The sequence below is a fragment of the Spermophilus citellus genome, assembly GCF_964194105.1.
Source record: "Spermophilus citellus genome assembly, chromosome: 8".
NCBI classification, from domain to species: Eukaryota; Metazoa; Chordata; class Mammalia; order Rodentia; family Sciuridae; genus Spermophilus; species Spermophilus citellus.
This window is the reverse complement of record NC_138189.1, coordinates 149,015,169-149,037,975: the sequence shown is the minus strand read 5'-3', so window position 1 is coordinate 149,037,975 and position 22,807 is coordinate 149,015,169.

Genomic DNA, 22,807 nt, shown 5'->3' with positions numbered 1-22,807 from the left:
GATCGTGTTTCTTAATTATGTGCTTTTTAAAGGTACCAAGGTTTGTCCCTTGGAAGTCACAGATTCGAAAAACACAAAATCAGGCACAGAAGGAAAAAAGCATACTTGATGCTATAGGAGAGAGATGTTTAGTTAATGCAACTAGAAAGTTTTGTTTTAAAGAAAAGATTATCCATAGTTTCTCAATGATCCTAATTATAAAAAGAAAGAAATGGGGGGAAAAAACCCTGAACACACAGTCGAAGTGTGTACACATAGAGCAGGATGAGGAAATACATTGTCAAAACCTTCCTTGGAGTTCCTGAACTTAAATGCCTGTCACCTCTTCTGAAGCCACTTGGCATATTCTTGGAGCAGCAGTTTTTATTTTTGGCCCAGTTGCCTTAATGAGGCTCAAACAGAAGAGAAAGAGAAGAAGTTACCCTAACTCGAAGGGAGGTGCATGTCACTAATTTTATCTAAGGCACATGGTCCACCCATGTCACTTTGTGCATAGACATCTTCCACAGGGTGTCTCCCAGCAGGAAACCAAGGCTGACGCCTGGTCTAAGAAAGATTTGTAAACTAAAATGAGAAGTAAATGGAGTGATCCATTCAAAAAGAAATACAGCCTGATGTAACGTCCTCAGCAAAAGCACACACATATACACACACAATCAAAAATAAAAACCAAGACCACGGGCAAAATGAAAGCCTTACAAATGGCTGGCAGCAGTTGCTGTGGCGGTGGGTGAATTGCGGGCAGCCTGTGCCCTATGTTTGATGGCTTGGGTGACTCGCCCGATGACGCCTTCCCCCAGGTTCTTACCTGAGCTTACATTCAGCCTTTTCACAGCCCTGCAAAATGTTCTACTCAAGGCATCAAGTACTCACACGCCCCAGATGAACTATAATCAAGGTGGCAAGAAACCAAGGAAAAGAGAGGCAGTATTAGTTCAGTTATGTTCTTTGCATGCATAGCAGATGGACTCCAAAGTCCAATAGCCCTTTTGTACCTCAGCTGACTCAGAGGGGAGCAAGGAGAAGGTCCCTGGCAACCAGGACCTGGAATGCTTGGGCTTCTGTCGATTTACGTCATAATCTTAATATTAAACAGGCCTGCTCGCATTTGCCAGTCATCACCTCATTTTATGTTTTTCAAACACAAGAAGATTAAAAAGCCTTTCCTGAAAGTACTTTAGCCTCTGACATCTAGAACAGTAGTAGTATTTAAGAGTCTCCCCTTATGAATGCATGCAGCCAACTGCCGTGGGACCTGATGGAGATTATGTTAGTACGCTGGGGCGCCTCGCAGAGGGCGCGTTTTCATCAGGCGCCATGAGTGTGCAGCTTGCCCAGGCTCTTGTTGGAATTCAGTGGGGTACCAACCCTGCTCCGTGGCTCCACTAAGCTTGCATTTGAAGGCTTTATATATACATGAAGTCATTAAAGCTTTCATTTCTATTTTAGCCTTATCTCTTCCATTTTCATCTCTATTTGTCTGTAATGCAAATCGATGTGTTTGGGGTTGGTGTTCAGATATTTTAGATACCTACACCATCAGATGTGCTCAATCAATAATTAATGAAGGAAGATAAGAAGCACAGACTGAAGAAAGAAAGAAGATCTGAGAAAGAGCTAAAATCCAGCAGAAGTCAGTGGACTATGTGCCCTACCTCACAGCAGAGAGAGAGGACTTTATTTAGTAGTAGATAATTAGGAGAATGGAAATCTCCATTTACCTCCAAAGTACTGGTGTGATGTGTGATTGTGTCCATCTAGGAGGAAGGTGGTGCTTGTTGAACTTTCACTCTACAGTGAAGAAGAGAATTATTGAAAAAAGTTAATTTCTATCAGGAAATCCAGAAATACAGGTTGAGTGTTTTCTCAGTCCATTTTGTGCTGCTGTCACAGACTTGGGAATTTCTAAATGGCAGAAACTCAGTTCTCACAGTTCTGTAGCCTGCCAAGTCCAAGATCAAGGGGCTGGCATCTGATGAGAGACTCTTGCTGCATCATCCCGTGAAGGAAGGCAGAAGAGCAAGAAAGTGCAAGGGCTCAAGAGGGGGCAAACTCACTTTTATAACGAATGCATTCCTGAGCTAATGACATGAATCCATTCACGAGGGAGGGTCCTCCTGATCTAACCACATCTTGAAGACCCCCCACCTCTCAACACGGTTGCCTGGGGATTAAGTTCCCAATACAGGAACTTTGGAGGACACATTCAAACCAGAGCTGGGTTATAAATAACATGCTCAGTCCTGAGGTCCCAGGCAAACAGCTTACCAGTTCCATCTTCCTGGCTTTCTCATGGCAGAAAAAGACAAGGGAAAAGGCTAATTATGTGGGCCATAAACCTGAGTCATCGTGAATTCTTGCAAAATGTTTTCCACTCGACTTCAAAAGACCTGGATGAGAAAAATGTTACCACCAGAATTATTATTAATTATGATAAATATATGCTCACACTTTATATTTATTATATAAATATATAATAATTATTATAAATATATGCTCACACTTTATCCCTAATAAGGCTCCTCCTCAGGAACCACAGATATTTACAGTCTAAAGGAACGTGAAGGGGACAGAGAGCTAGGAGATATTATAGATCACATAATTACCACCACGGGAACAGAGAAAATGTCCAGTCCAAGCCTGACTTGGAAAGAGGCAACTTTTCCCAACATCTTACGGATGAACATTGGTCTAATGGTATAACATCGTCCCCACTTTTCTCCAATGCTACATTCTCCTGCCATTCCTCAGTGGGGAAAGTTCTAGTTGTGTCTATCTCAGCTTTATCTTCTGCCTGTCATCATGAGGCCTGGAAGATCTCAAGCCTAGGTTATGATCTGGATTTGGTTTGTGCCCCGAGGGTTCAGGTGTTGGAGGTATGGGCCCCAGTGTGGTGATGTTGGGAGGTGGTGAGGCCTTTAACAGGGGTCTGATGGGAGGTCATTAGGTCAAAGGTGCTGCCCTTGGAAAAGACTAGGATGATTATCACAGGACCCTGGTTAGTTTCTGCAAGGGGATTATTATAAAAGAGCAAGGCTGGCCTCTCCCCAGTCTCCCTGCCTTCCTGTCTTACCATCTGATTTCTCCCTTTTGCATACATTCCCATAATGACACCATCTACCATGATGTGACACAGCCAGGGGACCCTCACAAGAACCAGTCACATACTGTTGGACTTTCAGCCTCCAAAAGCAAAGGATAAACAAACCTCTTTTCTTTATACAGTATCCAGCCTCGGGTATTTCATTTTATCAGTGAAAAGATGACCAGGAAATGGAACAAAGGAAACATGTGAAAAAAAGCAGTTATATTATAAACAATTAGTGGTGGCAAGGAAGAAACGAAGATAAAGTCATGGTAACCATGACATTCAAGATGTCTCCACTGAGAGGATGATGCTATATTCCTGCTTTAAACATGAGGAGAAGGCTGAATGTTTCCTGCCCTATTTTTCACAGTCATTCTCAATCCATTGGAATATCAATAGACCTTTTTGAAATTGCTATTAAACCTCTGCTAGGTCTAATGTTTTAAAAATCCTTATGTAAAGAAATAAAAAGAGGGCTGGGGTTGTGGCTCAATGGTAGAGTGCTTGCCCAGCATGTGTGAGGCCCTGGGTTTGATCCTCAGCACCACAGAAAGATAACTAAATAAAGGTCTTGTGTCCATTTACAACTAAAAAATATTTTTAAATTATAATAATAATAAATAAAAAAGAGCCAAAGGTGCTTCTCCAAGTCAAATTTCAACTGAACAATTAACCTCTTGTAGAGCCTTGAGGTCATGGTTTCCTCATTGGTAAAATGAAGCAAAATTATTTCCTAAATTTTTCCCATGAATCATTTCAAGATTTTAAAAATCTGAGACGTTTGGGGATCTTTTGTTGTTTTCTTTTTCTTCCAAAGATAAAAAAGGATCATGCGACCAATGAAGGAGAGGCATGAAATCTACCAGATCAAGTCATTTTAGTTCCTCACATTCTTAAAAAGGAACCTCAAACTTTCATCCCTGGACAGATTTTCACAACGGAGCCACTGTTGTGATACATTCTTATAATGCCACGGTTTATAAAAGAGGGTAAAAATACCTTCTTAGGGCAATTTGTGTGCAAATGGAACATCTTATTAAAGACTCCCTCGATGAGAATGTGTAAACACTGGTCTTAGCCACAAAGAAACAATTTCCTGGGGCAAACTACGGTCTGATTTCCCAGAAATCCCCTGGAAACCGAAGGACAGGCACCGCCCTGGGCTGCTTTGTCTGTAGCCACAGAATGCAGCCCAGGTCCCACCCAGCTCGCGTTTAACTCCAGGCCCCCCCAAAAGTACAGAGATAACAAAAGTCCCATCCTGAGCCACAAGGCACATAAAAATAGGGTCTGCACCACCCTCCCATGAAAGCCAAAATAATATGGCCCACGAATCCGACCATTCTTCAGAATGGAAATGGAAACAGGTGCCTACACTTTCTAGGCGAGAGGTCACTCAAGGCGGCCGCCATTGCCCTCCGATGGACTGAGTTTCAACCCTTCCTGGGGAAAAGTAAGAGTATAGTATTTGCTAACTTGCCACGTCACAATATTTGATAGACCTGAGTAAACATTCATAAGAATGCACCCATCAAATACTAATTTAAACAAACAGCTTGTTAAACTGTGGACCTCACAAAAGGCTGAGAACAAATCACTCCGGGGAGGGTCTCTTTTTGTACTGCTAACTGTATCTCATTACCATCATATGTCCCAAACCAGGTTTATTGATGCCTTTCTATCCTATTCCCATCCCATCAAGCCAGCTTATTAACAGATTAGTCATCTCTGTCAGTAGACTGGAAACTGCAGGGTCAATGGACTTCTCTGCTATCTCAGTTGATCCCCGCTCCTTTTCAATCGTTCCTGGAAATGCCTCTTCATTTCCTCTGTCATTATCATGGTCCAGGTCTTGGCATCCCGTCAAAATTGGTTCCAATCTTGCCTCCCCATGGTGGGTTCTCAACCCTAGCTGCACCTTAGAATTGCCTTGACAGCAGAATACAACAGACATGAGTATGTCAATATGTAAATCAATGGAAGTGTAACTGATGTGATTCTGCAATCTGTATACGGGGTAAAAATGGGAGTTCATAACCAAAAAATAAAAAATAAAAAAAAATAAAAATTTCTGATTAAAAAAAATAAATAAATAAAAATAAAAATAAAACAACAGTCTAAGAAAAAAAAAAAAAGAATTGCCTTGAAAGATTAGAAAAATACCTCAATCCCTTTACACTAAAATCTCTGTAAGGCAAGATCTTGTTAGTAGCTTGTTTCATTCAAAATAATAAGCACATTTAGTATGAAGCAGATGCGTTTTGTTTGTCAATTTTTGAAAGGAAAGTGACCACAACACTCAGAGTAACCAAGAGATCTTTATTGCAGCAGTGTCTGATTAACAGGGAAGGAAGAGAAAAAAGACAGAGAGAGCAAGAGAAGGAGAAGGAGAGAGAGAGAAAGTGAGAGAAGAAAGACAGAGCAAGAGAGGAGGGACTGGCAGGAGAGAGTGTTTTATAGCCAAAATGTAATGGGGTCTTTGGGTCTACAAGCTGCCTTGTTGGTGTACAGTGATTGGATCATACAGTGGTTGCTAAGGGTGTCATCGTCTGCCCTCAAGGAGACTGGGCAGCTGCTAGATGTGGGTTTCCTTTGCTTGAGACAAACAAGTGATAAGGAACCAGACAGGTGAGGGTGAGGGTGAGGGTGAGGATGAGGGTCCAGCATTCAGCCCATCCTACAGCTAACATTTGTTCAGCCTTCTCTGCAACTAACATTCTTCCCTTTTTGTTTTTCTAAGTGGCGGGGAGATGGTGTAATTCCATCTGGCTACTTCCTGCTGAGAGGGGGCATCATGGGGCCTGCCTGGGAGAGTGGAGGGAATGTTCGGGGACAGGCTTGGAAATACCAGGGTAGCTAGAGGAAATATCCGGTGGCTATAAACAGTTATCTCAAAAGGGGCAAAGTCCATAAAGGTTTCTTGAAGCCTTAGGTTGTCAATGGCATCAAACCATTCCTGAGTGGTGGAGATCCTTGGTATCAGCCATTGGTCCTGTTGTAGGGACTCTAGGAAATATTGGAGGTGGCTTGGTTAAATCCAGTAATGTTAAGGGTGACTGCCCAATTGCAACCAGTGAAAGGGCAATCGCCTTGACCCATAAACTGAGAGTGGGTGGTGCCATCCTGGTGCCATGTCGCTTGGATATAGAAGCGCCATCTGTGGGTTGGGATAGAAGATTGAGAGAAAGTAATGATTAGTAAAAGAAGAAGAGGGTTGTCAAGAAATTTTGAGTTTGGTGGGCCCCAGAGTTGTGGAAGTCAAGGACTGGACATTGGAACAGGTGCTTTTTTAAGGCGGGAGACATGGTACCAGTGGCCCAAGAGCTTGGCCACCATTGGGGTAGTAACTATGACTGTATGGGGTCCCGTCCAGCAAGGTTCCAATGATTGATAATGCAGTTCCTGAAGTAAGACTGTGTCACCCAGTTGAAGAGAGTCCGATTCAGTTTGTGGTTGTGCTGAGATTGAGGCAACGGATGGCACAGGAAGGCCCCAGTCTGCTTGTTCCCTTAGGAGTTTGTGTAGAAGTGTGAGATAGGGCAGGTAGGACACAAGAGCGGGAAGAGTGACTGGAAAACTTGGGCTGATTAAGAAAGGGCACCCATAGAGTTGCTCAAAGGGGCTAATGCCTGAGGAAGCTTTAGGGGCTGCCCAAATTCAGGTGAGGGCCAATGGCAGGAGATTGGGCCAGGACAGCCTGAGTTCAATAGCAAGTTTAGTGAGATGATTCTTGAGAATTCCATTAGCCCTCTTAACCTTACCTGAGGATTGGAGTCGGTAGGGTATGTGAAGCCTCCAAGTGATGTTGAGGCCTTTGGAGACTAGTTGAACAACCTGAGAAGTAAGGCCTGACCATTGTCTGACTAGATGGAGGTGGGAAGTCAAACCTGGGAATGATCTGCTTGATGAGGATGGAAGCAACAGTGTCAGCAGATTCCCTGGAGATTGGTAAGGCTTCTATCCAACCTGAAAAAGTATCAACTAAAGTAAGTAGGTAGTGAAGCTTTTTGTGCCTAAGCATGTGAGTGAAGTTGATCTTCCAGTCTTCACCTGGCTGGTGGTCCCTCATCTGATGTGTGGGGAGTTTAGGTTTGATGCTTCCTTGTGGGGATACTGTAGAGCAGACAGACGAAGAAGAGTGGACCTGTTAGAGAGTAGTTCTCGTTCCTGGGAAGTAAAAGAGGTGTTGTAAAACCTGCAAAAGGAGTCAGGGAGGGTTTTAGATAGGGGAAGAATCTCTAGAGCTAGAGGAGTTGGTCATGAGTCATAGGTCTCCTTCTTGGGTATCAGGGGCTGGTAGTCTAAAGAAGCAACTAATTGACCGACTGGTTGGTGAATTTGTGTATCTGATCTTGCAGGAAATTCTGTAGGCAATTTAATAGTCATGGTTCTATTAGGAGAAACATAAAGAGGACTAAGAGGGGTCCTGTGAGGGGGAGGAGCCAAGGCCATACTTGACTAAACCCCATGGAGACAGTTGGCCTAGTTGTGGTTTCCTCTTTTCTAGCCGTGCTTGTCCATTATCCCAGGAATGACTGTGTTTTGGCTTCACTGGTTTGGGTAGGTGTTTAAGATCAAGCTGGTCAAAACTGACTTTGTTTCTATCTATTGTTAAGAGTCAGCCGAGTTCCCATAGGGGTCACTCATGGGGGAACTTGAGAGCAGCTTCTTAGTTCTGCTACTGCCATTTGCACTAGGATGGGTCCAGGTCTTGCTTGACCACGTGGCTCTCCTTGGAAGCATCAGGGATGTCTCCTTTCTCCAATGACCCTCCTATTCACAGCAAGTGCACTGATTGGCTTTCCATTCTCCAGTGGTCTCATTAATCTCCCTGATCAGGAGGTTATGTGGCCCAAAGTTGCAAAGCTCTTTAGAGAAGTTCCCTGTACCCTGGATTCAGACTGACTCAGGGGGGAAGAGCCAAATATTGGTTTTCTTGGCCCTTTTAATTTAAGTTTAATTTTAAGTCTTGATCTTAAACATCTAGCAAGTCAGTCTCACCAGTCTTAATTTAAGAGTACTGGGTTTTAACTGAAGTCTGGCCTACTTTGGGGTCATTTTGACATGTAGTAAGATGGAAGGCAGAGCCTTATCTCAGGTAAGGCTGGCTCTTTATAAATCTTAGGTAAAGTGTTCTAGTATTGAAGCTGATCTTTGTTTCTTAAATATCATTTTATAAAGTTTACATATATTGTTGTTCAAGGTCACATGAATATTAGCTAATACACTATGATATTACATTTAAATTATTCCGCATTGTATAGAACTTTATATTAATCTTATTGATAACAGGTCCAGTTATAGAACATAAATGATATAAATAAATCTCCAATATGTTATTCCTATAAGCCTAAATTACCATACAACCTTTTTGGAGAACATCAGCTTGATATACTGCTCTTTTAAAGCTTCTATCTTAAAGACTTGTATACCTGGAAAATATGAACACATTTAATATACAAATAAGAGTAATAGCACCACAATTAAATTGATGTTTTTATATTAATCAAATTTAGCTCTTAAAGGAATAACATATTACAATATTGCAAAATAACCATTGTTGTTCAACCATAGTGTATAATCCTTAATTCCTTCAAGATTACTTGCTCATAAAAGTTACATACATAGCCAACTTACTCTGTATAGCCAATTTACAAAGACCTTCTTTATCACTTACTTAACCCCTCTTATTTCCTTAATCATATAGACTCTCTTTTCCAGAAACACCTTTTTTCCTTCTATTAAATATGGTTTCCATACCTAGAACCTTCTAATTTATCTTTCCAATCTGTTAACCCCTTCTTTATTCACACCTTGAAATAATCCTTGTAAATTTCTGAATTTAGGCAAATTATTCCATTTTGATAAGAGATATTTTGTTATTTTTAGTACATAATTAATCACATCTGTTTACCATTTCATGAAAATATAGACAATGTTTAAGTATATAGAATCATACTGTTGTAGGGACGGACAAGGAAAGGTACCTAAGACAGCAGGAAACAGTTTTATTTAGCTGCAGCCAGATTCAGGGGGCACAGCTTCTGCTGTAATCAATTAATTCCCTGAACCCCGAGTTCAGGGAGTTTCAGAATTTTATACCCAGCATGTAAAGGGAGGGGCTCAGAATTTCACAGTCTGCATAAGTTCACATAAAAGCAGGTTTTTTCACTGTTTTGGGCAAGTTAACCCTTAAAGGACACCTGAGAAGGGGTGTCTCCCCGTTCTTCCCTCCCCCTGCCCGCTGTTACCATGGAGCCCTAGTGGTAACTTCTCTTACCTTGGAAATGTGGACAACACTGTGAAGCCCCAGCTCAAGGCCAGAGGCCTTATATACTTATTTCTACAAACTACTACACTGAGTGAATGTTTGTGAAAAACTAGTAAGGGGGTGTCCAGCATCTGGAGGGCTGATTTTTTCTAGCCAGTGGCCAAGTAAAACAGGGCAACATGAAAAGAGGAAGTTTATCTACACTGAACTCTTTTGTAGAGACTCTTTTGCTGACAGTCCTCAAATCAGCATGGTAAAGATTCTGGAGAAGGTCAGTTAAGGCTTTTCTGTGGACCTGGGTAGTGGGGGGAAGATGGGAAGATGGGGCTGAGAGCAGCTCAGGTGGATCTGAGAATGAGGAAGGAGATGCAAAAGAATAATGGGAAGGGGTTTGGGGTTACCCTAGAAAGACAACTTGAGCAGCAGAACAGGTAGAGCCAAGGGGAGGACGGGAGCGAATATCCCAAAAAGCTTGTCAGGGACTTTAAATTCTCAGTGACCTTGTTTTAGTGATGACAGAGTAACTTAAAAGGCCATTTTCACCAGATCTCGGATGGGGGTCTGAGGGCCCTCTTCAGCTCATTTGAGCTTTGGGTTAGCTGGTCAGAGGGCCTGGTGGGACCGGGTGTGGGCACTGACAGGAGAAGAGAGGAGTGAGTGGCGGGAAGGATACCTGCAGTATCTGCTACGTCGGCAAGGGGGCAAGGGTCTGAGGAAGGGCAGTGGTGTAGGTTTTTGGATCTAGTAGTTGAAAGAGGTTGTCGAGGCAGGGGTGATGGTGGAGGGGCTGGGGCAGAGGGTTGAGGGTGAGGACCTATTTGAGCCAGGCGATAGGGTGGTGGTTCATCCGCAGGGTCAAAAGTAGTGGATGAGTCCGGAGAAGGAGAAGGTTGGGTACCGGTGATTGTGGGGGTTGGTTTGCAGATAGAAGAATCTGTAGAGGTTTGCAAGAGGTGCAGAGGCAGGATTGGATCAGAGAAAGAAGAAAGCCTGGACATAGGGGGATCTTTACCCGTTTTTTCAAATGCTAACAGTAGTTGTAGATATCCCTTAGAATGAAGGGATCCAGAGACCCAAAAGGGGGCTATTTGCTTTGAATATCTAGGGGATAAGTAGACCAATCCTGGTGCTGTATTTGATTAATTTGGGGGGTTTAATATCTGGTGTCAAGGAGAGGGTTTTTGGTTTTTTATTTATTTATTTATTAGTTTTCAGCAGACACAACATCTATGTTTGTATGTGGTGCTGAGGATCGAACACACTCATGCCAGGCGAGCGCGCTACCTCTTGAGCCACATCCCCAGCCCAAGGGGAGGGTTTTGAGGTTGGCTAAAAGGCATTGTAAGGGAGAGTCGACCAGCAGAGAGGATGCATTACCCATGTCGCAAAAGTAGTATAAGGGGAGGGGGAAGGAGCTGCAAACGTATAAGGGGAGGGGGAAGAAGCTGATTTATTGGCAAAAGGGGCATCTCCTCTAGAGCCAAAATCAGACAGTGCCCAGTGGCAGGTTCGAGCTGCACAGATTGGTTGCCACCAATTTCTGACAGTCAAAGCTCCCATCCTGGATGAGGCCAGAGCCATAGGAGACCTTGGCCAAGGCTTTTGGGACTCCCTCCTGGAGGGGCTGGTGACTCCCAGGGCTGGAGAAAGGAGAGTGGAAGGGGAGGGTAAGCGTATCACTAGTGGCTGAGTCTTAAAGGTGAGAGGACTTTATGAGGGCCACCACAACCGTGAAGGTCTGGGTGGTGTGTGATCCTCCCTCTCGGGGCACTACAGAGGCTGCTGGATGATCAACAGTTAGTTCTCCATTATGTGTTCCCGGAGGTCACACAGTCCTTTGAGGGTGACCTATAAAGTCTATGTCAAGGAAGAGAAAGGTAAGTAATTTTGGACCCGAGAGTCGAATCTGCGGGAGGAGGGAGTCCCTGAGTACCACCTGGCCTTGAAGGCTGTGGTGGGGTGCTTTCCTCCCCGCAGGTGGGCAAAGAGGTTTGCCAGATGACCAATGGTCAAATCCTCCCGAGACCACCATTGGGTTTAGGACTCCAGGAGGGGGAAACTCACCAATTGAAGGCTGGTGGTGGATGTAGTTCTGGTGTCGAGAAAATTGGTTCAGGTCATTCTGTGAGTGGCACTTCCAAAGGAAGAGGGACCCAAAAGTGAGTTTTCACCCTCTTCCTGGATTTCGGCACCAGATGAAAGGAAAGTGACCACAACACTCGGAGCAACCAAGAAATCTTTATTGCAGCAGTGTATGATTAACAGAGAAGGAAGACAAGAGAGAGAGGGAGAGATAGAAAGAAAGAGAGAGCAAGGGGGGGGGGGCCTGACAGGAGAGAGTTTTTATAGCCAAAATCTAATGGGGTTTTGGGGTCTGCAAGCTGCCTTGTTGGCGTACAGTGATTGGATCATTCAGTGGTTGCTAAGGGTGTCATCTTCTGCCCTCAAGGAGACCAAGCAGGGGCTAGATGTGGGTTTCCTTTGCACCAGATGAGTGGGGGTCAAGTGTGCAGCCTTGAGTGGGGTTGAGTGTTCAGACTTAAGGCAAACAAGCTATAAGGAACCAGACGGATGAGGGTGAGGGTGTAGTGTTCAGCCCACCCTGCAGCAAACATTTGTTCAGCCTGCTCTGCAACTAACAATTATTTCTAAAATAGAGTGCTTTAGAGTAATATTTGTATGTATCAAAGGACATACAAGTATTTCTGATCACAGACAGTAAAATAATTCTGCCACTCATTTTGTAAAAGAGATTTTTTTCTTTTCAAAATTAGCAATAGATTACAAACTATTATAGCTAAGTTGGGAATAGTGGTTGCTATTGTATGATGTAGTTCAAAGGGCACAGGTAGGTCTAGGAGTTGGAATTTTAATTTTGATTCCAGGTTCATTTGTGTGATTCTGTTGAGTTTGCTTTCTTTTTTAAAAAAAAAATGGAATAATAATATTGTCCTTTCCTATTTCACAGAATTATTATCAAAATTAAATGAGACTTTACATATATACATACATATGTATTATGTGTATATATATATGAATGCATTATACAATGTATGCATTTTGTATGTAAATAGACTATAAGCCCTTAGATTTGTCCTAGCTAGTAATAGATAAATATTGTAAAAAAAAAAAAAAAAGCAATATTTTACAAAGTAGGAGAAAAGTTTCTTTTCAACAGAGCTATTGTTTCTGCAATTGAGCACGCTCTCTGAATGCAGAAGGAAGCTTCTTTATTTATAGAAACTGCAAGTGAGAGCGCATGGGACCTCTGGAGGGCCAGCACTTTTTCCCTGTCATCTGTAATCACTCTCTCCTGGCCCTGGCAAACCCTTCCAGATCTGCAAACCGCTCAGCAGACCAACCAACAAGTAAACCGCCAGCCACATCCTGCAGCCAGTTTTGTCATCTGGCCTGGTTACCCCTCAACTCCTGGGAAATGGGGTGGGAGAAGTACTAATGGGTTCTGCTGCAGGTGGGGGCACTCACACCTGTGACGTCACACATGACAAGCAGTATGCTACCTGTCAGTCATCAAGACATGATCAAATGCAAGGGCCAAGGCATGCCACAGAAACTGGGACAGATACAAATTCACCTCCAATCCCAGTCCCCACCTGAAGTTTAAGTTTAATCAGGAGCCATAAGAACAATCTGAGATAACTTAAAATGTTTCTAATCATACCTTTGCCCTAACATACCAGATAAAGCCCAGTTAAGTTACAGTATCTTGGGGGTGGGGGGAGTCTTTTAAATACATCAAACTTTCATACTATATATATATATATATATATATATATATATATACAGAAAAATAGACGGTCTTCACAATTGCAATATGATTATGACTACAAATTTAGAGGATTCTCCAATTAAAGGATTTTTAAATGCAATATTATTTTTTACCCTTTTGATTATTTATTGAGAAATTATTAATTAAGCACTGTACTAAAATTCTAATCAATAAAATATATTATTCTCTCAAATAAATTATAATATTGTAGTTTTCGACCATTTGGAATTGTTGAATCTTTTGAAAATCTGATAAAAATATATAGCTGCTTTTACCAGAAATACACAAATACATGTAAATTTGCATTAATTACGGGTGTTAAAGATAGCCTGAAGCTTATTATCAACACTTATGGTCAAAGGAAAGATAAGAATGAAAATAGCATTTATTTAGATATAAATGGTCAGATAAGAATCCACGACAGAGGGTCTGGGGTTGTGGCTCAGCCATAGAGCACTTGCCTCACACTTGTGAGACCCTGGGTTTGATCCTCAGCATGACATAAAAATAAATAAGTGGGGGCTGGGGATGTGGCTCAAGCGGTATCGCGCTCGCCTGGCATGCATGCGGCCCGGGTTCGATCCTCAGCACCACATACAAACAAAGATGTTGTGTCCACCGAAAACTAAAAAATAAATATTAAAAAAAAATTCTCTCTCTCTCTCTCTCTCTCTCTCTCTCTCTCTCTCTCTCTCTCTATCTCTAACATAAATATATATATGTGTGTGTGTGTGAAATAAAGGTATTGTATCCAACTACAACTAAAAAATAAAAATTTAAAAAAAAAAGAATCGACAATGGAAGTTATTTGGGGACTAGACCTTGAAGAATGAGTGGGACTTTGCCAGACAAAAGTGAGGAACAGGATGTATAATTAAGGCTACAGAAATAGCATAAGCAAAAAGAGGGGATCAAATAAATAAATATGTGGCTTTTTGATATGTGCAAACAAGGAAAATCTTAATGTCCCCGTAGAAATTGTGGCTTTGTTCTGTCAGGGATGCCAGGGAAGGACCCGATCAGATGGTGCTTTAGAACGGTGACTTAGTGGGCAGTCAAGGACAGGTCCATGTGGATAAAGATTGAAAACACAGAGAAGGCCATCACGTGGCCAGCCAAAGTGGTGAGTAAGGTTGGCACAGCTACACTTCTGAGGTAGAACGAAGTACATCTGGGCCTCAGCTAGAAGGAGGAGGCCGCGGGAGAAGGAGCCACCAGGGCTGATGAGAACCAGGGCTTTTCAGTGGTGAGGAAACACAACCGGGAGGCACTCTGCAGTGGAAGACCAGCTTATTGGAGGCAGATTAAGTCTGAACCACTAGTTATTCCTGAAGATAAATGCAACAACTCACTAATGAATCTGTTCCTCAGAATACAAATAGTATTTATAACCATGATATTTAAAGCAAATGGACTACAACAAAACTCTCAGAGCTTTGATCCTTCAAAGAGACTTTTGAGCCCTTATTCAACAGGTAGGAACTCAGCAAGCAGTTTTCAACTCACATCACATTGCCAAATCACAACCTCTTAAACTTAGACTTTGCAACATAAAAGACTGTAAAAACAGAAAGTGTGCCTATAGGTAGCAATAAACAGAAAAAAGCAATTTTGCCAACCTTAGCAAAAAAAAACATGGATTTCTTACAAAGAGAGCAGGAATGGTGAATTCATCTCATCAAAATGGTGTGGTAACAGGTCTTTGACAGTAGCAGGCCTCAGAACTTTAATCAGAAGGCCACTTCTTGCCTTAGCCTTGGCCTCTCAGAATAATGGGCTGAGAGGTAAATGGATCCCAAGAAATTATCTAAGGCAACTTTCCTGGAGTAAACAAAAAAACTAATGTCAAGGCACATTCAGGAAGTCACTTTGCAAAGAAGTGACAGAGGGACATTTGGCTCCTGGCTCCCATTCCAGGTGTGCTTTCCTCAGCCCCTTATTTTCAAGTGTTCCTTGGTCATGAATCACCCCGTGGAGCTGGAGTGAACGGGAGTCCCGCAGAGCAGGCCTCAGGAGGGTGCGGGCTGCCACACTGATGGATGGTCGGAGGTTGCCTCCAGCTGTTTGAGTAAAACCTCTCAAGCAGCTGGCCCGGGCCGGGATGAGTGACTACACACGCGTGTACATGGAGGAAAGGGCTGAAAGGGGGAAATAGCTTCTTCAAGGTGCCCTTCACGCTCTCTTTCTGAATTTCTTTTCCAAGTCTCTTAGCTGCCCAGGGGCTGTTAGGAGATCTGATACTAAGACTCCAATGGCCTCCACTCTCAGCCGCCTTCTCTCATTGAGCCTTACACCCCCAAATTCTCCACCTTCCTCGGGAGAATGCTAGTGTGTAAAAATTGCTCCTCTGTGGGAGAGGAAAGCAGAGCAATGACAATGGTGTGAGATCAGGAGTTTGGGAGGCTACAGTGAAGGGTCCCCTCCCCCACAGTAGTCCAGGAACAGAAACCAAACACTTTACCCAAAAATGCCTGAAAGTGAGACTCCCTGGGGGCAGAACCCAAAAGTCTACTCAACACAGTCCCCAGGAGATCTCACCAGGTCAGAGCATCTCCCAGGTAAGGTGTACACAAACTGTCTTCCCTGAGTTGAGGTCTGGGATGATCCATTTCAACAGCTATCAAGACTGATAGGAAAACACAACATGGCTGGAGACCGACTGGGACCCAGAGCACTGGAACTAGGAGGCTCTGGAGTTTCCTGCACCACCAGGCAGAAGGTCTCCTAAGTTGCAGAAATCTCCCCATTTCATGCATGGAGAGGAACACCGAGTGTCCTTATTTTCCCCATCTTTCTCTTTATATTACAAATAGTAAAATTCTAAAAAGGATCTATATTCCAACTTGATTCCTGAAGAAGAAGAAAGAAGCTAATTGTAGACAAAACTGGATAACCAATTCACCCTCCATGTGCTAAATCATTAAAGTGTGCTCCGCTCTAGTGCCAAACAAAGATTTAGTGCCCAAAAATATTCAACTCACTTGACACTTTACATAAGAAAAAACAGCAGGCCTCTCGCTTAGTGAGACTCTGCTTTGTGGCTATTTATAAATGGAGTAGAATAACAAATCATTAGGACATGTTGGAGAGAAGAAAAAAAAGCATGAATAACTACACTTATTATATTTCATGTGTCAGTCGACTATCTCAGCATTTATAGAGCCCACAGGAGGAATTTCTTGATATTTCTTCTCAGTTAAAACCAGCTGGTAAAATTTATAGTTTTTCTGGTTCACAGAAAACTATGTCCTTTGTACAGGAAGGGTGTTGGGCTTTCAGTAAGTAAAGAATAAATGATATTACCAAGAAATATGGCTTTCCAACTGACTTCTCTCTCTCTCTCTCTCTCTCTCTCTCTCTCTCTCTCTCTCTCTCTCTCTCTCTCTTTGTCACAGTAAAATTTCAATGTTTCCCTAAGACCTTCCAAAATCACATAAAAAGAAATGATATTGGAAAATTTGAGCAGTCTTATAGAATTTCAAGAGAGCAACAATTTCATGTTTAATGAAGTTAATGTTAGGTAAAGTCAGATGGAGCCTGCCACTGCTCCTTACCCGAACACCCCACTACTAGCAGGAGGAAACCTCATTCCAAAAGACCTGCTACGCATTGCCCATGTCAATGTTGACTATGTTTTTTTAAACTTGGGAAATTTGGATGACTTATCAAGTCACACATTGGAAGACCACAGAATAAGTTTCAAGATGTTGAGAGGGCACCAAAGGGATCCCACTGTGATGGGGTGAGCACTCCAGGCAGGAGAAGGATTCTGGTGGGTCCGACATTTCCCATTTCTTAACCTGGCTGATTGCTTTGTGAAACTTGGTGTGCTATTTTTTACATTTCACAGTAAAAAAAAAAATTAAACTAAAAAGAATATACCTCAATGCATTCATTAATCTCTGTTCCCTACTAAGAATACATTAAAATTACATTGAAGGAGTTTGTTTATAGTTTTGGGTTTTTTTTTTTAATTACAAACCCACAGAACAAAAAGAATAGGAGAGAGTAAAATAGAAAAGAGAAATGCCAACTAAATTTTGGGAGGTAGAAAGCACCTGGACTTACAATGACCAACTTCAAAGACAAGAGGAAACTAAATGTCTGCAGAGAAAAGACCAGAGGCAATCCTTGAGGAACCAGAAGAAGGCTCCAGAGTTGGGTCTACCAGATGGATAACTCTAAAGTTCAGATGCTGGGGACTGAAAATAGAAAGATTGGCCATCAGTCCCCATAAGAAGCAGTCAAACTCCTAGATGCCCTCAACCACCCCAGCAAAAAATGAGAGGTTGCCCATAGGAACTCTGGACTGGGGTCATTGTGCACAGTGAAGGTTATGATGCCCTGCTCAGAGAGATTTTAGATACTGAATAGATAACTCAGACCCTCCCTCCACTTGACTTCTGGAATGTGGGCAGCGAGCCTTACAGCTCCAAACAAACAGCAAATCATTCCTACCTGGGAAAACTGGCCATGTACAAGGAAAAAATCTGCACACTCAAGAGTTCAGACTACTCTCCACCCAAATAGACTGCAGGGAAGCCCAATCAATCAACAGACACTTCCAGCATACACAACTTTCATTCAGCTCTTTAATCCCAAATTCTTAACTATGAACAAGCAAAACTGACCAGATATTTGAAGAGAAATCTGACAAAAGAAAAAAGAAAAATGGATCTCAGAGGAAATAGAGTCAACACAGAGAATAAAACTTTAAACACTGAATTTAATATTCTCAAAGAGAAACGATATTAAATTCATGAAACAAGAATAGAATGTAATAGGAAAGAAACATTAAAAGGGAAAAAAGTTTTTGAAAAAATTATAAGATGACAGAAATTAAATATATGAATGTTTAGATTTGAAAAGTACTAGAAATCTGGGCTGGGGATACAGGTGAGTGGTCAAGCTCTTGCCCAGCATGTGTGAGGCTTCGAGTCCTTTAGTTTGATTTCCTGAACCACCCAAAGAGAAAGGAGGAGGAGGAAGAGAAGAAGAGAGGAAGGAAGGAAGAAAACAAGGCCCACAGTGTGAGTGCTGGGGATCAAATGCCTTCAAAGAGAAACAAACAGGAATTAGAACATCAGTTAACTGAAATCCCAGGACAACAACCATGCGGAGGATCAGGATAGCAGCTCATCTGCACTGAAACTGGAGGAAAGAAAGCTTCAGTAGGGAGGGCCCTAGGAAAATCATTAAACTGAGAGTTTACCTGACGTGTCTGAACACAGGGGGAGGAAATCCACACTTCTGCCTTTCAATTTGATGATAAATTAGTGATGGTTACAAAGAAAACTAAGGAAACAAAAAAGGGGGAGACTGGTAATTTTTACTCAAGAGAAAGGAGATGTATATACAAAAGATCTTCAGCCTCCACCTAAGAAGAGCAGAATAGACTCACTCTACCCACCTGGAACACACCAGAACAAGAGAAATCATGTATGAAACAGTGGTTTTCAAGACACTAGACACTGGGTAACAGACAGTGATCTTTGGGAGAACATCAACACTATTATTCATTTCAAGTGCACCCAAAACACCATATTATGGACAGATACAGCCTAAGAAAGGGGCCACGTGGGCTGCAGCTAACAAGGCCAGGGGATGGGGCTGCCCACATCTCATCGCCACGTACCCCAGGTGCTAGATAGGAACCTACAAGACTTGTTTGCTCATCTGGATTTATGTCTTGCTTTGGTCCCATCCCTTCTTTCTCTGCCCCTGTTTCTCCACTTTGGAATAGAAATGTTTACTCTGTGCCATTGTATATTGTATAGGTGTAACTTGATTTTGAACTTTATAAGAGCTCACAGGCAAGAGTTTTCCTTGAGTTTCAGATTTTGGGCTTAGGTTGTTGGGCAATACTGAAACTGTCAAGACTACGGGGACTCTTGGAGATGGACTAAATGATAAAAACATGAGCTTTCTGGGGCCAGGGATAGAATGTTAGGGTTTAGATATGAGCTATCCCCTAAAAGCTCCTGTGCTGATGCAGGAATGTTCAGAAGTAAAACGATTAGGCTAGGAGAGCTCTAACCTAATCAGTGGATTACCATAGTTGATGGATCAATCATCTGAATGGACTGTGTGGGATGTGGCTAGAGGAAGTAGGTCACTGGTGGCATGCTTTAAGGTTTATATTTTGGTGTCTTGCTGGCTCTCTTTGCTTCCCAGCTGTCATGAGCCTGGTGGCTTTCTTCCACCACACCCTTCTGCTATGATGCTCCATCTCTTGGACCCAGAGTAATAAAGCCAGCCAACCATGGACTGAACCTCTGAAACTGGAAGCCAAAATAAACTTTTCCTCCTCTAAGTTGTTCTTGTCAAGTATTTCAGTTGCAGCAACTCAAAGGTCACTAACTCATGGGCCAGTAAAAAAAAAAAAAAAAAAAAAAAAGTCTGATGGCAAATAATCATATAAAAAGATGCTCAACTTCACAAAGCATGAGGAAATTTAGGAAATTGCCAATGCTACTATAAGAATAGATCTTATAGGTCCACAGATCTATTCAAACATCTAACATCCAATCCAAAATCCTGACAACACCAAATGCTGGCAAGGACGTGGAACACTAGGCGTTCTCATTTATTTCTGCGGAGAATGCAAAATGGTACAATGACCTTGGAGGACAGATGGGCGGTTTCTCCCAAATTGACATAACCTTATCAACAAGCAATCTCACTTTTTGGTTACCCCGATGAGTTGAAAATTTATGTTCATACAAAAACGTGCACATAGGGGTTGGGGTTGTGGCTCAGCAGTAGAGCACTCGCCCAGCACGTGTGGGGCGCTGGTTTCGATCCTCAGCACCACATAAAAATGAAATAAAGGTATTGTGCCCAACTACAACTAAAACAAAATATTTGTTTAAAAATGAGCATGTAAACATTTATAGAAGCTGATTCATAATTGCAAACTTAGGAGTAGTCAAGATGTCCTTCCGCAGGTGAATGGATAAGCAAATGATGGTACATCCAGACAATGGAATTTCATTTGATACTTAAAAAACAAAAGAGCTATCAAGTCATAAAAAGAAGTGAATGAAACATAAATTCAGAGTACTAAACAAAAGCAGAACAGGATGAAATAATAATAAATCTGCTCAAAGATGTGAAAGAACTGTACACTAAAAACTATAAGACATTGTTGAGAGTAACTAAAGACCTAAATAAATGGAGAAAGATACTAGGTGGATGAGTCACAAAACTTAATATTGTGAATATGTTAATTTTTTTCCAAATAAATCTGCAAATTAAATTCTTACCAGAGTTTTTTGTTGTTTGGTGGTTGTTTTGTTTCGTTTTGTTTTTATGAAATTGATAAGCTGATTTTGAAACTCACTATAAAAGCAAAGGACCTAGGACAGTCATAAAAATTTTTTAAAGGATCAAGATCAAAGTTGAAGCCTAACACTTCAAAATTCATCATAAAACTATAGTAAAAGGCTTGGCCAAGACCCCTGGGCAGCACAGGTTTCTTCTGTCTCAGCTCCATGCTGCTCTTAGCCAGAGAAAACAAAGCCAGACCCGTGGACATGACAGGAACACCTTGACTGTGGGCAAGAGGAACCCAGCAGGCCTCTGGTAGACTTCCTGATGCAGCTGGAGAATCACACCAACCATCCTAGATGCTGGCTTTGAGCCTCAGACTCGCATATAATTTGACTCATCTCTCCTACTCTCCAGCGGTTCTCAGATATTGCCTACTTTGCCTTCCTGCAAAATGAACAGCATAGTGACTGGCAGCTCCCAAAGCAAGAACAAGGACCCTAAGTGCTCTAATCAGGGAGAACTCAACTCCTGCCTCTGCAAGTATGGCAGCCGAGAAGCCACACACTGCTACCTGAGTCGCTCAACCCAAATGCACCTGTTTCCAAGTCCCTATTCCAACCTGTATTCATTTAAAAAAAAATCATTATAACAAGCATAAAAATAGTTCATAACCTACAGTAAAGACGATGTAATATTGGATTTGAGATACACAAATAGAAGAATGGAGCAGGATCGAGAAGTAGACCCATATGTATTCGGAAACTGATATTTTAGAAAGATGCAAAGTAAATTCAGTAATGAAAGACTTTTTAACAAATAGTGCTGGAACAATTGGTTCTGTCAGAGGGAAAAAGTAACATCATTTCTCGTCCATCACTACACATGGCTGAGATGCTTAGAACAAAACACAGATTATCAATAGAAAAGTGTACAAATGTATTTAGCATAAGTTTCACATGACATGTAGCCTTCCAAAGCAAAACCCCAAGAAACTGGCCTGCCGATTATTATGGACAGTCATGCAGGAGTGTGATTGGAGCTCAGAGGGTCTGATCTGATGGTACTAAATTGGAAGGAACATAGCCATCCTGTTTGTTCACATTCTTCTTGGTGTCCCTATGGCTTCAAGTTCATGGACATTATTTTCTTCTGGGTAGAGGGAAGACACCTCTGGAAAGAGGTCTTATAACATGTTTTTAAGGGAAGGTCAGCTTGGTTTTATGGTCATATTTGGGGAGAAAAAGGAGTGGAATTCATCTCTGGGAAGATGAGTGAGGAATCACCTGCTTCAACCATGCAAATACAGGGGTCTGGTCCACAGAGGGAAGAAAGGCATAAGAGGAAACAGCAAAATCATGATCTGATCTGCCACTGCCACCGCCACCAGCTGAAGCCACATCCTGTGCCTGATCAAGGAACTGGTGAATTTTAATACAAAAACATGCAGGTAATGTTAACTGGAAAAGACCTGGCGGAGGATGGGTTTGAAGAGCACCCCTTCCACACTGCCAGCTGCCCCAGAGCCCAAGGAGCACGGGACCCACAGAATACTTGTTGGTGTGGCAGTGTGCGTTCACCTATGACCCTGGATCGGCAAGCTCTTCTCTCTTGAGGACTTCTTGTGGACTTGGCATAGCATCAGAAATTCTCAAGCATCTGAGCCAGGTGCCAGGAAGCATCACTGCAGCCCCATGAACCCCTTGCTAGCAGAATGGAACGAACCAGCTCTCAACTGCTACAGAAAAAGAGGTGCTTCTGACCTGTCCAGAGAAGAGGTATGAAGGCACTCTGAGACCAAGAAGGGCAGTATGGAGTGAGGACTGCTGGTGGAGATGATGGCAACCTCCATTCCATTTTAGAGTGAATTCTGAGTTTGTCCTGTTGTCTATCCTGTCTGTAGCAGAGCCCATGGGATGAACATTCCACAGCTTTATTACCTGTGGCATTGCTGCACGCTTAAAACATATTCTGTTTAAAATGGAGTCTTCTGTGTAGTTTGGAGTTGGATTCCCCCTTGAACATCTTTTGATAAACAACAAGTTTCTGCAATCTTGATATGGATATGCAGGAAAAGTCATTGGTGTGAGTCATTTGCAACATATCTAGTTTATTTTAATTTTAAATAAGATGTTTTAGTCCTTTCATGTTGCTATAACCAAAGAACCTGAGCCTGGGTATGAGGATAAAAGGTCTATTTTGGTTCCCAGTTTGGAGGTTTGAAAAGAAATGCTCTAACACAACTTTCAACAGCCTCGTGCTGCATCATAACAGAGTAGATGGTATCACACAGTGGGAATGTGTGTTGGGGCAGGGGTCAGTGGTGCATGTGAACTAGGCCATGTGGGAGCGTGAGGGCCTCACTTTATAACACCCAGCTCTTCAGATG